General features: G+C 48.2%; 1 protein-coding gene across 8 annotated transcripts in view; it reads left to right on the top strand.

Moving 5' to 3' along the window:
- Positions 1-1,103: 1,103 nt before the first annotated feature.
- Prrc2b (proline rich coiled-coil 2B) overlaps positions 1,104-14,663 on the top strand; it is an 80,705-nt gene continuing 67,145 nt past the window's right edge. For 7 of the 8 annotated variants that reach the window (XM_051185150.1, XM_051185157.1, XM_051185155.1 and 4 more), the window contains exon 1: positions 1,104-1,266. The gene's annotated coding sequence lies outside the window, so the exon portion shown is untranslated. Of the gene's footprint in view, positions 1,267-1,502; positions 1,557-14,663 lie in introns of those variants that run through there. The other variant, XM_051185151.1, reaches the window with a different exon arrangement.

Raw genomic sequence — 14,663 nt, forward strand, 5'->3', positions numbered from 1 at the left:
ATTATTGTTTTTATTTCTTGAATTTTATTTTTAATTGCCAGGGTATCTGGATTGAATAGGGAGAGCTCTCCCACCTCTCACCACACAAATAACCACGAGGGGAGCCATTTTCTCTCACAGCAGACCTTTTGTTTTGCATTCACACAAATACACGGTAACACCCAAGAGGGGTGGTTTATGACATCTTAAACAAAAGGGGTGAAGTGTCTATACTGTGCACTTATTATGGAATGGAAACGACACTGTGCTACTTCTGCCTTCACCCTGGATCTGTCAGACACCTAGCACAGTCTGGGTGTGGGGCTGCAGGAGGTTCTATCGCTCTGGGGATGTTGGGGGCAGGATCCAGGCCAGATCCCTTTTCTGAGCCCTCCCTCCCTCTTGCTTGCCTTCCAGGTCTCAGGTCTGTGTCCCCAGCCTTCTAGAGCGCCCGCGCTCTCCCCCTACCCCTGCTCACCCCAGAGCTTTCCCTGGTGTCTCCTCCCAGTGTGTTCCCAGTCCTCTCTCAGGAACCCTCCCTCACTCCATCAAGGTCCTCTCCACCTTGGGGGTGATCTCTACCCAGACCCACTACTCTGCATTGAGGTCTCTCGCCACCAGGATCCCCTCTCCATGAAAACCCTTCTCTCCTGGGACCCCCTCTCCATCCAGTTCCTTCTCCACTTGTTCTCCATTTGAGCCACCCTCTTTATTGCAGCCCCTTTCCACCTAGGTCCTTACTCCATTAAGGCCTCTCTCCACCTAAGCCTCTTTCCCTCAACATCCTTGACCTAGGTCTCTTCTCCACCTAGGACCCCTCTCCTCCAAGGTCTCTCTCATTTAGGCACCTTCTCCACCTAAGCCCCTTCTCCATTAAGGTCCCTCGCCACCGCGTCCCCTCTCCAGCCGAGCTTCCTCTCCATTGAGGTCCTCTCTTCCGCAGCCGCTCTCTGCACCGCGGCCCAGCCCGCTCCCCGCACCCTCCCTCCCGGGACAGGGGCGGCGCGGCAGGGGGCGCTGCGCGGGCCACCGTGCGGGCGGCGGGGGCGGCGCGGAGGCGGGGGCGGCGGCGGCGGGGGGCGGGGAGCCGAGCGCGGGCGGGAGGCGGCGGCGAGCTACAGCGCCGAGGCTCCAGCGAGCGCCGAGGAGCGGGAGGAGGAGGCAGGAGCGCAGAGCGCCGAGCCCCGCGCCGCCGCCGCCGCGCAATCCGCCGCCATCCGCCGCCCCCGCGCCCGGCCGCCGCCCGACCGCCATCGCCCGGGCCCGTCGCTCGCGGACGCAGACCAGGTGGGCCGGGGCTAGGGCCGGGGCTGCGCTTTGTCTCCACTGCCGTGCTCTGCGGCTGGCCCGGGGCTGCGGCCTGAGCGGCCTGGTCGGCGCTCTCCAGCTCGCCATTGTTGTGTCTCGGCGGTCAGGGCGGGAGGCCGGCGGGTCGGGCGGGGCCGGGATCCGATCGCCGTCGGGATCGAGCCGGAGAGCTCTGCAACGCCTGAGGACAGCGGCCTCGTAGGCCGGGGCGGGGGGCGCGGGACCCCGAGGCCGCCCGGAACTGCAGGCCAAGCACCGCCCCGGCTCGGGTGGGTTCGGCTGCGGGAAGCGGGTGGTGTTTTCTCGGCACCCGGAGGCGCTGCTAAAAATGTTTAATAATAAACAGGATGTCGCTGCTCCGGGCCTGCCAGATTAATGTTTTTTTGTTTTTTGTTTTTGTTTTTTCTTCGCCTACCTTTTAAGAGAGAAATGCAACCCTGTTGAGGTGGAGGGCCTCTCTGGAGAGGATCTACCTGCACAAAAGTGGACGCTGCTTTCCTTTCTTCTTTGTAAATATTATGGGGAGGCGAAGCCCACTGTAAGGCAAGAATAGGAAGGTGTCGTTGCCCCCCCCCTCTAGTGCAATGGTGAGCTTGAAGGAAGTGGGAGAAGGGGGGCGCCGATGCTCTCCGGAGTGTGTCATTTGCTAAATGGCTGCCTGAGAGAAACGTTTATAAAAGCCCGTCTTTTGCAGGATAGTTAAATTTCACCTACGGTTTCTTTCCTGAAAAGGTTAGCGTGTATTTTCGGTGTGTTGTCTGCATTATACACCTCTTAGGGCTTTCAGTTCGTCCATTTGAAGCCTTGGCGTTTTTTCTTGGCACTACATCTGCAGGGGCTCGTATTGTATCGTAATGTCTGTAATGTCTGCACCATCGTGGTGCAAGCTGGGACCTGCCGGGTACAGGCTGTAGAGTGGGATACCTGCTGCCACCACCACCTTCAAACCGAGGGGACTCCTCAGCTTTCATTGGCAGAGAGGCATGACTTGGCATGCAGTAGGTCTTCTATAGTTACTCAGCGTTGTCAACCTAGGATACAAGGTTGGGCACTTGTGGTGTCATCCATGCTGGAGGATGCCACAGGTGCTGATTTGAAGCGGCGACATTGGAGCAGGGGTTCAAAATACTAGGTGATGTAGGACTGATGGGAGTCTCAGGCCAGCCAGGGCTCCACCGTGAAAACCCAGCAAATTTCCCACATTGTAGGTACTTGGTCAATGTGGGCCTCTGGGGAATGAGCGTGGGAAGGCATGTGTAGTCCTCAAGAACCTACTGGCTCTAGTGCAGGGGACTTTCTAGTGGGTAGCTGGGTTTCAGTGGGTTGGAACTATACTGAGTGTGTAGACTCGGCAGGAACTCTGGGAGTCTTGTCTTTGGAAGGTAACTGCCCTCCTTGGGGATGGGCAAATAATTGTTTGGGAGCCTTCAGCTTGTTCAGGCAAGTGTGCCTTTAGAGCCCTGTTACTCTTGAGTTACTTTACTCAAGTCTCCGAGTCCCAGCTCTTGCGTCTATAAAATGGGAATAATTACGACTGCTTGTGTATCCCGTGGGAGTCTCAGGTAAGATTCAACAGCAGAACGTTTCCATCCGTGGGAAGGTGGTACACTTGTGTATTCATTGATTTTGCTGGCCCCTTTTTAATTCCTGACTTTTCCTCCTGTGTGGCTTATAAAATTGTGACCCCGCCCTGCCCCAAATACTATGACCAGCAAATGTTTTGATATTCTCTTTTGTTACCCTAGTGGTCAAAATCAGGGGGCTAGTTTAGAAGAGGCAGGGAGCTCAGCCAGATTCTGAGGTGGATGGGAGATCATGGAAGGGCCGAGGGTAATAAAGCAGGGGGAGTCAAGGCTTGGGCAGACACGACCAATATTGGTCTTACTCTGAGTGATGACTGAAGCCTAGCTTGCCTCTTGGATTAACCCTGAGTAACTTGTTGGTCCCTGCTTGGATAAACAGTGACTTGCATCCGGGAGGGGGTGGGGGGTTTATTGTCTTACTCGTTTGGCTTAATTATCTTGCCGAGTTTTAAGGAACTTCCATGCTCCCTCCAGGCCCTTTATTCTCCTGCCATTTGGTTGTCTGGCAGGTTAGGGGAGACAAAGTCTATTGTGCCTGCCCCCAAGATTTTAATTCCTGGGGAGCTTTATCATTCTCCGCTGCTTGTGTGGAGCCCTGGTGGGGCCTGCCCTTGTCTTCATTCTTCCCTGGCCTGGAATGGGTGAGGGGAAATCCCAGGGCTCTTAGAGGCAAAAGCCTGGGAAAGTGGAGTTTCTGGAATGGCTGGTCAGAACTGGCTCCTGAGCCTTGGGCTTTGCTGAGGGATTTTTGCTTGCGCTCTTAACTGCCCTCCATTGATTAAAACACACGTGCACACGCGTGCGCGCGCGCGCACACACACACACACACACACACACACACACAAGCCATTTTTCCTCTGAAAGATTATTTTATATACTTTTAAGTCCCCCCCTTACAACTCTGGTTGCTAATGTTTGTGGGTTGCTTACATCTCCCATTGTTCTACCCTTTAAGATTGATCATTCTGGTGGTGTTTCTATTTCAAAGCAGAATAGGCTGGGAGGATTTGTGCATGTATTTCTAAATTCCGTAAGGAGGCTCCTCTGCTGTCAACTGTTCGGATTGTGTTACAGGCCAGCAGGTATTAATAGGGCCTGTCTGTAGCAGATCTTAAAACATTTTTGTCTTTAAAAAAAAAAAAAAAGATGGCCAGCAGACATCTGTTGGGTTTTGTACTGTGAGCTTGTTATTTTTGGTTTTGAAATGAATATTGTGTGGAAAGGCAGGGCTTAGTGAGTCTAAAGGCCATTTTTTTTTTTTTTTTTAGTCATAGTTATTATATTTCGTGTCCTGTGGTGCTTCCAGGGTGGTCCTGGGGCAAGCCTGTGGGAGTTCTGTCTTTCAATCGTATGGATCCTCGGGTTTAAACTCTGGTTGTCAGAGTTGTCAGTCACCCTTACTCCTGAGCCATCTCTTGGCCCTCAGTGTGTATTAGTGTTACTATTATTTGGGTTTGCGTAGACTGGAGAGCATTTGGGTGGGACCACACAGCCGGTGGTGCTGGAAGCCAAGGGGAGAGATAGGTGGTTAGCTTTCTATGGCAGGGACATTATTTACAATGAGCCTTTAGGATCCACAGGGGCACTTTGGCCTGCTCACCTGGGAGCTGGCAGACCTGGGCAGCTGTTTATACCAGCAGGCATGTGGGAGATCTGTGTGCCAGCAGGGTGTTTGCCTTAGTGACTCAAGCCTGGAGCCTTGATTGGGCTTTGTTCTTAACTGCACTTTTTTTTTTTTGATCCTGTGATACCTGATTTCCCAAACCTCAGCAGTGCTGTAGGATGCTGGTGTGTGAAGCTTTTCATGCAGGAGGTGATTGATTGGCCATGCCGGGTAAAGTCCACCTGAGTGACTGTTGTCTGAAGTGTTTGCCTCTGTGCTTCTCTCTCTGCAGCCAGCCTAGGTTCTTTATCCCTCCTTCCCAGGCCACTGGCTTCTTCCTCTTTGGTGCTGGGAGAAGCTGAGTTGATTAAATTTTCAATTTTCCCGTCATGCACCAGGTACTCCATGGTCACTTATTTCCCTGCCATTGTACAAGGCCCATTCAAATAACAGTTTCCAAACCCCTATGATTAAAGTGAAATCCCTGAAGAAAATAAATTAGAAAACTCTGAAAAGGATTAATAAGAAAATACAAATAGAGACCACTTACTCTCACCCCCTAGACTAGAGAGAACTAACATGGATGTATTGGCATCTTTACACACTGCACGGTTGACAGCTTGGTTCTTCCTGTGAAGATTGTATTTCCTGCATCCGTGGTGAGGTATTAAATCTGGCAGTTTGTTAGGCAATTTATTTGTTGTTACTCACTCTCCCTTCCAGCAAACAAGGCATTCCTGCCTTGTTCTCTCTGGTTAGCTCCCTGTAGTGGGGTTTCTGAGGTCAAAGGGTGTGAGGCCCATCCTGGTTTTCTTCAGGACTTTTCTGTACGTCTGAGCCACCAGGTTCTGGGCGGCTCTCTCTGGATCAGAGCCTTTTGATTTTTTAAGGTTTATTTTGATTATTATTAATTATGTTTATGTGGGTATGTGCATGGGACTGCAGTGTTTGAAGAGTTGGGATGCCTTGGACCTGAAATTACAGGTGATTGTTAGCAGCCTGATGTGGGTGCTAGGAGCCAAACTCAATCCTTTGCAAGGAAAGTAGCTGATCTTAATGCTCCTCCATCTCTCTAGTCCCTGGTTCAAGGTTGTCATTCAAAAGGCTGTCTCAAACCCCGAATTGTTCTGTAGGTATGGCAGGGAGAACACCTCAATCTCTGTCTCCCTCCCTTCCTCCCTCCCCCTTCCTTCCTTTCTTTGTTAGGATTAAAGGTATGAGCCATCACCCCAGGGGGTGGGGTGGGTGGGTAGTGGTTTCTTTTTGTACACTTTGTAGGCCAGGCTGCCTTCAAACTCACAGAGATTCAAGCCTGACATGGTGGTGTGTGCCTTTATTCTCAGCCTGGTCTACAAAGTTAATTCCAGGACAGCCAAGGTCACACAGAAGAATTCTGTCTTGAAAATCCAAAAAACAAAACAAAAAACCTCACAGAGATTCACCTGTTTCTGCCTTCTGAGAGTGCTGTGATTAAAGGTGTGGGCCATCATGCTTGGCTCTGTAACCCATGTGGGCCTTGAATTGGCAAAACTGCTTCCATTTCCCAAGTCCCAAGATTACAGTGTGTATAGCCATCTTGCTTCTGCTTTTATCACACTTTTTACAGTTTGTAAACAAAAGTTTTAAAGATAATACATTTTATTTTTGTGTGTGTACAGTGTGTATGCATATATGCAAGAATGTGTGCATGCTTATGAGGTTTGAGATTGAGTTCGGTGTCTTCCTGGGTCACTTTCCACTGTATGTACGGAGGCATGGTCACTTGAACCCAGAACTCACTTATCTGGCAAGTCTAACTAGCTAGCCTGTGTCCCTGTGTACTGCACTGCAGGTGGCTGTCATGCTTACCTGGCTTTCATGGGGTGCTAGGTATTTGAACTTGGTTTTCATGTTGTGCAGCGAGTGCTTTATACACAGAACCATCTCTCCAGCCTCTATTGTGCTAAAAATTCATTGTTTTTAAGTGTCCAGTTCAGTGGAAAGAGATCTAGTCATAGGGAGGGGCACACACTCCCCACCATCTCCAGGTGGATCTTCCTCCTGAACTGAAAGGCCATGCATTAGACACTTCCTCTTCCTCCCAGCATCAGGCAGCCACCAGCCTGCTTTGTATCTGAGTTTGGCCATGTTGGATACCTTGTATAAATAGGATAACCCATGCTTCATCCTTTTATTCCTGGACTACCTTATTTAGCATGCTTCCAAGACTCATTCCAGACCCTATATTAAAAAAAAATATCATGGGCGGCCAGATGGCTCAGCAGGTAAAAGTGCTTGCCACCGACAATGCAAACCTGATGACTTGAGTTCGAATCCAGATAATGATAGATGGAGAGCACCAAGAGTTATCCTCTGACCGCCATGCACTTTTTTGTGTACATGTGTACTACATTTTCTTCACCCATCCATTCATCTGTATCAGGCTGCTAGTAAGCACAGATGTTTTTAATCTGGGGTGCCCCACCCCCCAGTTCCTGCAGTTGTTTCCTGTGTAAATATGCTGTCAGGGTCACCTGTGAGATGAACTAGAGAGTTGTATAAGAGGGTCTCATGAGAGTCAGGTTCAACTCCACCTGGGAAAGTTGGGGTTCTGTTCTGGAGTTTGTGGCAGAATTGAAAGTAGTATGCTGGGGCCCGGGGTGTTAAAAATGGGTTCATGTTGAAATCAGAAACTCCAGATCCCTGGAGAGAGCTCATGCTTTTCAGGGTACTCAGGCCTTTTGAATATAGACATTCTGTAAGTGCTCAGCCTCCCAGCATGCCTTGGGTTACGCCTTTGTACAGATGATGGGATGGAAGAGGGGTGTGGCCAGCGCCCTTGCCCAGGTTTCTTTGTGTTTCCCAGAGCTTTTTGGGCAGGTGGTGTTTATAGATGATTAAAGTACAACTCTGTTCCCACAAGGACAGAAAATACAGGCCTGTCTGGGAGAGATTGGGTCCCTCCTGCCTGGGTGACCTGTCTGGGACTGAATGGGCTCAGTGTTTAGTAGTCGCCAGGGAGAGCAGGGGGTTGTTTTGAGACACAATATGACATTTTTTGGTGTTTGTTTCCCTGATAAATTAATTACAAAAGTACTTATGTGTATATACAATACTGGTTTAAATACTGGAAAAAGTGAGTGTGCAAAGAGAGCAAGCATTTTTCTCCTAACTCCCAGCAATAAGCACAGTTTGCTGTGTTTACCCTGCAGATCTGGGCATGGTAGGATTAATGGGCTTGGGGAAAGACTGTTTTAGAAGACAAACGGGGGTTGGGTGGGGTGGGCTGCAGCTTAGCATCGAAGCTCACAGAGCTCACAGGAGATCCTGGGTTCTGGAAGCAAGAAACAAATGTCAACAGTAGGATCGCCTGGCTACATACATTACATAGAACATCCACTTTCAGGTGTACCAAGAGTCTCTCCTTATTAATAGAAACACATGTGACTTACGCTTAATATTTTAGAAGGAATGGTTATTAGGTGTTTTTTTTTTTTTTTTTTTTTTTTTTTTTTTAAGGCAGGGTTTCTCTGTGTAGCCTTGCTATCCTGGAACTTGCTTTGTAGACTAGGCTGGCCTCAAACTCACAAACTCACTGAGATCCATCTGCCTTTGCCTTCTGAGTGCTGGGCTTAAAGGTGTGCCAGTATCACCCAGTTTAAAAAAAAAAAGTACAAATGTAAAAAAAAAAAAAATAGTTCAATCGTCAAAACAATAGCCCAATACTATGGCTCATATATTATTTATAGATTTACTTATTTTTTTAAAAAGAGGTCTCATTGGCTTCCCCAGGGTTTGCTGGTATATACCAGGCTACTTTCATTCAGCTCACAGAGGCCACTTACTTCTACACTGAGTGCTGAGATTAAAGGCTCATGTCATCATATTAAGATGGATGTGGTGATTTATGCCTTTTTTAAATCCCAGCACTCAGCAGGCAAAAGTAAAAGTTGTTTAAAAAATAACATTTTTATTTACAAATTGTGAAGTGTAATGAAGAAAAGATGGTAGCACACACTGTAATCTTGGCACTTGGGAAGTGGAGGCAGGAGGATTGCCATTTGTCTTAGGGTTTCTGCTGCTGTGATGAAACACCATGACCAAAAGGCAAGATGGGGAGGAAATGATTTATTTTGCTTATACTTCAGCATTGCTGTTCATCACTGAAGGAAGTCGGGACAGGATCTCAGAGGCTGGATCTGATGCAGAGGCCATGGAGGGTGCTGCTCACTGGCTTACTCCCTGTGGCTTGCTCAGCCCACCTTTTTATGGAACCCAGGACCACCAGCCTAGGGGTGGCCCCACCCACAATGGGCTGGGCCCTCCCACACTAATGGAGAAGTGCCTTAAAGCTGGATCTCATGGAGGTATCTCCTCAGCTGAGGCTCCTTCCTCTCTGATGACTAGCATATGTCAAGTTGACTCACAAAACCAGCCAGTACATCATTCAAGGCTAACATAGGTTACATAGCCGAGTATGGTTACGCACACTTTTAACGCCAGCACTGGGGAGGCAGAGGCAGATGTCTCTCCATCTCTGTGAGTTCCAGGCCAGCCATGGATATATAGTGAGATCCCATTTCAGAAAGTGTGTGTGTGTGTATCAGTGCATGCTTGTGAGCAAGTGCATACATGAGGGAATGTGAGTGTGTGTGTGTATGTGTGTGTGTGTGTACATGCTTGTGAGCAAGTGTATACATACATACGGAGGTCAGAGGACAGCTTCCTCTTCAAAAGCGTGATGTGTATTAAATAGCCTGTAAGGGTGTTGGCAAACTGTTCCTTGAGTAGTGTCTTAAGGATCCTATTCTGGCTGGGTGGTGGTGGTGCACGCCTTTAATCACAGCACTCGGAAGTCAGAGGCAGGCGGATCTCTGTGAGTTTGAGACCAGCCTGGTCTACAAGAGCTAGTTCCAGGACAACCTCTAAAGTCACAGAGAGACCCTGTCTCGAAAAACAAACAAAGAAAAAGAATCCTATTCTGCCCTTTGTGCAGCTGTTTCTGTTGGTATATGGTAGGTGTGAGGTAGTGTTCCCAGTGCAAGGCCTTTGGATTCTTCTTGAAGGGTAGTAGGTTAGAGGTTGTGATCTGTTGGTCAGAATTGATTTATAGACGTGGGTCTATCGTGCAGGAAGTTGCTCTGGTCTGTCAGATAAGACTCTGACAGAGACTCCTGTGTAGCCAGGAGAGGGTGTAATGGGGGCTGCGGGCTAAAAAGATAATGCCTGGTCCAACTCTTCATATTTTTATTATTAAAATTATTACATATTTAGCTGGGCGGTGGTGGTGCATGCCTTTAAATCCCAAAACTCAGGAGTAGAGGCAGGTAGATCTCTGTGAATCTGAGGCCAGCCTGGTCTACAGAGTGAGTTCAAGGTTACACAGAGAAACCCTGTTTGAAAAAACAAAATTATTACATATTTGTCTGTGCATGCTCACACTGTGCATGTGTGGAAGGAAGCTAGAGGACAATTATGGGAGTTGGTTTTCTCCTACCATGTAGGTTCTGGTAATTAAACTGGAGTTTTCAGGTCTGGCAGCAAAGTGCCTTTCCTTGCTGAGCCTCTGTATTTTATTTTAGTTCTTTGAGACAGGGTCTTGTGTTGCTTGGGTTGGCCTTTAACTCCTTAGGAAGCCAAGGGTTATCTTGGCTTGATTGTGGCTTTACCACACCTAAAACAGAGTGATTGAAAGCAGATCTGATGAGGCCTAGGGGTGAGTGGTGTCGAGTGCTGGGAAGGGGCAAAGTGTGCCCCAGAGGAGGTGTTTAGACTTCAGCACTGTCTTCTCTTCATGCTTCTATGAACTCAAATCTAGGAGTTTACTGGAAGAGAGGTAGCCCCCCCCCCCCCACACCTGTGCCCTCTGCAGTGGGTGCAAGATCTGCTTCCGGCTCCACTGCCTTCAAGTCCAGAAGTTCTTTCTGCTTTAAGTTGGTGACCTGGGGCTAGTTATTTAATATTTTTGCTCTGATCTGCTTACTTGTAGAATGCTGTAGCAAACCTTCATAGAATGGAGGAGAGCATTTGGAAGGTCATATACTTAAGTGTTTATAAGGCACCTGGCACAAGGCAAGCAGGCTCTCAATAAACAGGAGAGCTATTAATGGCCCTGAACTCAGCACTCAAGGAGGGCCTAGGGGTTTGGAGTAGGCAGGCTGTACACTTGGGACTCCTTTTGTTTACTAGATGCTGAGGCTTCTAATTGTCCTAAACTCTATGGTAGACACAGATCCAACAACCACACCTTTTCCTCCAGGGACTCAGGCCCCTTAACCAACACTGGCCTTCCTGGGAAGCAGGTGCTCTGGGCTCTTTCTGCCACTCACATCTCCAGGAATTCCCCTGCCTCTTCTTTTGCACCTAGTAAGGGTGTTGGAGTCTTTTCTCTTGGAGAGGCAATGAAGGCAGGTGTGAGGGCCGCGGACTCCAGCTGTTTGGATGCCCTGCAGCTAGTTGGCCGGCTGCAGTTATGAGTTGGCCTCCAACAACTGAAGTCCTCCTCTTAGCCCTCTCCATCGCTTGGAGTAGGACCATGAATACATGACCTTTTAGTTCTGGGAGACTCATTTCTTCAGCTGCTGTGTGAGAATGCATTGCCCATTTCACGAACTGTCACACTGCACTGGTGTGCAGATTGATATCCTGCCACAGCATGGGGACCCTGGACAACCAGTAGTGGTACATGGGGTACATTTTGCATTTTTTACTTCACTGAGGCCCACAAAACAAGGCATCAGTGAGCACTCAGGCTTGTTACAAAGATCTGAACACTTGCATAACAGGGGAAGTAGAAAATGAAAGTCATTGCTTCCTCCCTGCTGGTTCTCCTTAAATCCAGAGAACTACTGTCTTAAGAGCAGTCCCCAACACAGCTGTTGTAGCTAGCTACTGCAAGAATCGTACCTGTGACACTTGCCTTTGTGTAGAGGACCTATCAGATGTGGCTCCCTTGGGAAGAGGCACTGTGCTGCTTTTCACATCCTGGATGAATCATGGTGCTGGGCTGGTGAGGTTGGCTGGGAACAAAGAATAGATTTAATTAGCTGATGGGTTCTGCACTCCTGAGATCTCAGAGCTTGCTATTTGTTGCTGACATTCAAGGCCTGGGGAATGGGACAAGGTTTGTGGAGTCTCCAAGATGTAGACTGGTTAGGATAAGATTTTATTGGTTCAGGCAGGTATGATGGGGAGTTCTGTTCGTGGGATAAATGTCTATTGGGTGAAAGATGTGATTTTTTTTTTTTTTTTTGAGACAGGGTTTCTCTGTGTAGCCCTGGCTGTCCTGGACCTTGCTCTGTAGACCAGGCTGACCTTGAACTCATAGAGATTGGCTTGTCTCTGCCTCTGAGTGCATAATGTTTCTTTTTTTTTCTCCCTGAGACAGGGTTTTTCTCTGGTTTTGGAACTTGATCTGTAGACCAGGCTGGCCTTGGACTCACAGAGATCCGCCTGCCTCTGCCTCCCAAATGCTGTGATTAAAGGCGTGAGCCACCAACACTTAGCTAATATTTCTTTTTAAAGATTTATTTATTTTTGTTTCATGTACATGCCTGCATTTAAGTTTGTGGACCACATGCATGCAGTACCCAAGAGGGCCTTGTATTATCCCGGGATGGGTGGTAACAGAAAGCTATGCACTACCTTGTGGGTGTTGGGGGTGAAACCTGGGTCCTCTGCAAGAGCATTAATTGCTCTTAACCCTGAGCCATCTCTCCATCCCTGGCGGTGATATTTCATATAAATAAGTAGATCAGGTATTTTCAGGATCATAGTTTGCAGGATCCATCAGTGCTTTTGGGGGAATGTCTTTCCCTTATTTTGAGTTTGTTTGATCTTTGACCTGGTCTTGTCTGATGCGGAGCCTAGTGGCCTTTGCTGTCCTGTCTTTTCTCTAAGGAATTGAAAAGTTCCCTGTAGAATCCTTTGTTGGGGATCAGCGAGACCAACTCAGCCTTTTTTCCCTTCCCCACCTTCACAATTTACCTTTTTTTCCCTTAAAGTGAAGGAGACCTTGGGGCATCCTTGTAAACAATCCTCTGGAGAGGGATGTGGCTTTGAGGGAGAAGAGGAAGGGCATCACCATCTTGGCTGTGAGTACAGCTGCTACCACAGCTCTTTGTGGGCTGCCCTGTGCAGTCAAAGGTGTTCAGCCAGCCTTGTAGGTGAGGCCTCACATTAGTCAGAGCTCAGAGTGGCCTGGTGAGAGGGATCTCCTTAGGGATTATTTATTATTATTATTTTTTTTAAATCTCACTGTGGAACCCTGGCTAGATTTAAACCCAAGTCAGTTCTCCTTGGATCTGCCTCCTCGGTGCTGAGATGATAGGCGTGTGCCTCTACATCTGACCCCTTGGAGCTGGCTTCTTATGGCAGTCACCATTGCCAGCCTCTGTCTCCACCAGCAGTGCAACAGTCCAGGATGCAGAAGGAAAAGGTGGATTTTGCTTTGTTTTGAGTGGACCATGCTTTGCATCATCCCCAGTGCCCTTAGCATCACTCCCCACCCTCTCCTGCCTTTCAGTTTATTGTCTGGTAGTGGTGGCACATGGCTTTAATCCCAGCACTCAGGAGGCAGAGGGAGGTGGGTCTCTGTGTGTTCAAGGCCTGCCTGTTTCCAGGATGACCAGGTCTGCACAGAGAAACCCTGTCTTGAAAAACCAGTAAAAATAAACATAAACATAAACGTGTTTTGTGGAAGTGTCAGGTGGTGCACAGGTACTGGTCCAGGTCTGTAAAGTGTGACAGACCATTGCTCCCTTGCTGTCTGGAGCTGGGTGGCTCAGCAGGTGGAGGTGCTTGGCTCCAGGCAGCATGTCAGGAGTGAGTTATGCTGGATGGTGAGAGCTGATTCCCACAGGTTGTTCTCTGACCTAAACACACACACACACACACACACACACACACACACACACACACACACACACACTCACATTCACTCTCTCTCTCTCTCTCTCTCTCTCTCTCTCTCTCTCTCTCCCCAAAACAATGAATAGATAAAGTATGATAAAAATTGTATCTTTCGAGATAGGATCTCAGTGTGTATCCCTGGCTGGTCTGGAACTCACTCTGTAGATCTTGCTGGCCAGGGACACAGAGATCCACCTGCCTACCTCTTGAGTGCAGGGGTTAAGGTGTATGCCACCACCGTAGTTTGAAATTTTTTGTTGTTGTCTCTTAGTATTGAACTTGTCAGCCTTACTGGTAGGTAAGCAGTTTACCCGAGTCACACCCCAGTCCTGGCTTTTTAGTTGTAGAAAGTTAACTAAGTTACCTACAGCTGGAGTCCATCTCCGATACTACTCTCTAGTCATCTGAGAAATGGTTATCCAGAGGTAGGTAAAGGCTCTTGCAGCAGGTGAGCTCAGGGGTGCCTTGACCACCCTCCTGGTGAGAGCAACTGGGCTTTCTTTTATTTTTGTTTATCTATACTGGCTTTCTCTGTGTAGCCTTTTGCCATCACTCTGTAGACCAGGTTGACCTCAAACTCAGAGATCTGCCTGCCTTTGCCTCTCAGTGCTTGGATTACAGGGGTGGGCCACCACTGCCTGGCTAAGGTTTTTTTTTTTTTTTTTTTTTTCTCCTTCTGTCTTTTCTTATTAATTTAGACAAGGTCTACTGTGTAGCCCAGCTGGCCTGGAACTAACAGCAATCCTGCTGACTCAGCCTCCTTAGTGCTAGGATCGTAGGCATGGGCCATTATACCTGGCTTCTGTGATCAGAGATTATTTTAGGCTCTGTGATCAGAGATTTTGTTTGCTTGTCTTGAATTTGGGGCTTCCCTTTGAGTGTGATAGAGCTCCTCTCTGAACATGTCACATGTCTTTGCTGTGCTTTGTGAGCTGATGTCTTCTGCACCATTTTGAGTGGGCTCCAGGCTATGGGAATTTATGTGTATTTTTTTCACTTTTGTGTTTATGACTTCATCTTTAAATTGCTCCGCATATTTAGGTTCATGTCAGTTATATTCTTTATGTGTGGATTGTCCCCCACCTTTGTAAAGTGGCTCTCTTCATTTTTTACTTGTGTCTCATCCAAAATTGTATTTGTGAGCTTCATTCATGTAGCCTTGTATTCATTTGTTCTCCATACCGAATAGTAGTTGGTTCTGTGAATACAGTGTCTGCTTGCTGTAGCAGGTGATGGGTATCTGGCCTGTTTCCCTTTAGCCCCTCCAGATCAGGAGGCATCAATAGTCTTGGGTCTTCAGT

Source organism: Phodopus roborovskii, unplaced genomic scaffold, assembly GCF_943737965.1.
Source record: "Phodopus roborovskii unplaced genomic scaffold, PHOROB, whole genome shotgun sequence".
Taxonomy (NCBI): domain Eukaryota; kingdom Metazoa; phylum Chordata; class Mammalia; order Rodentia; family Cricetidae; genus Phodopus; species Phodopus roborovskii.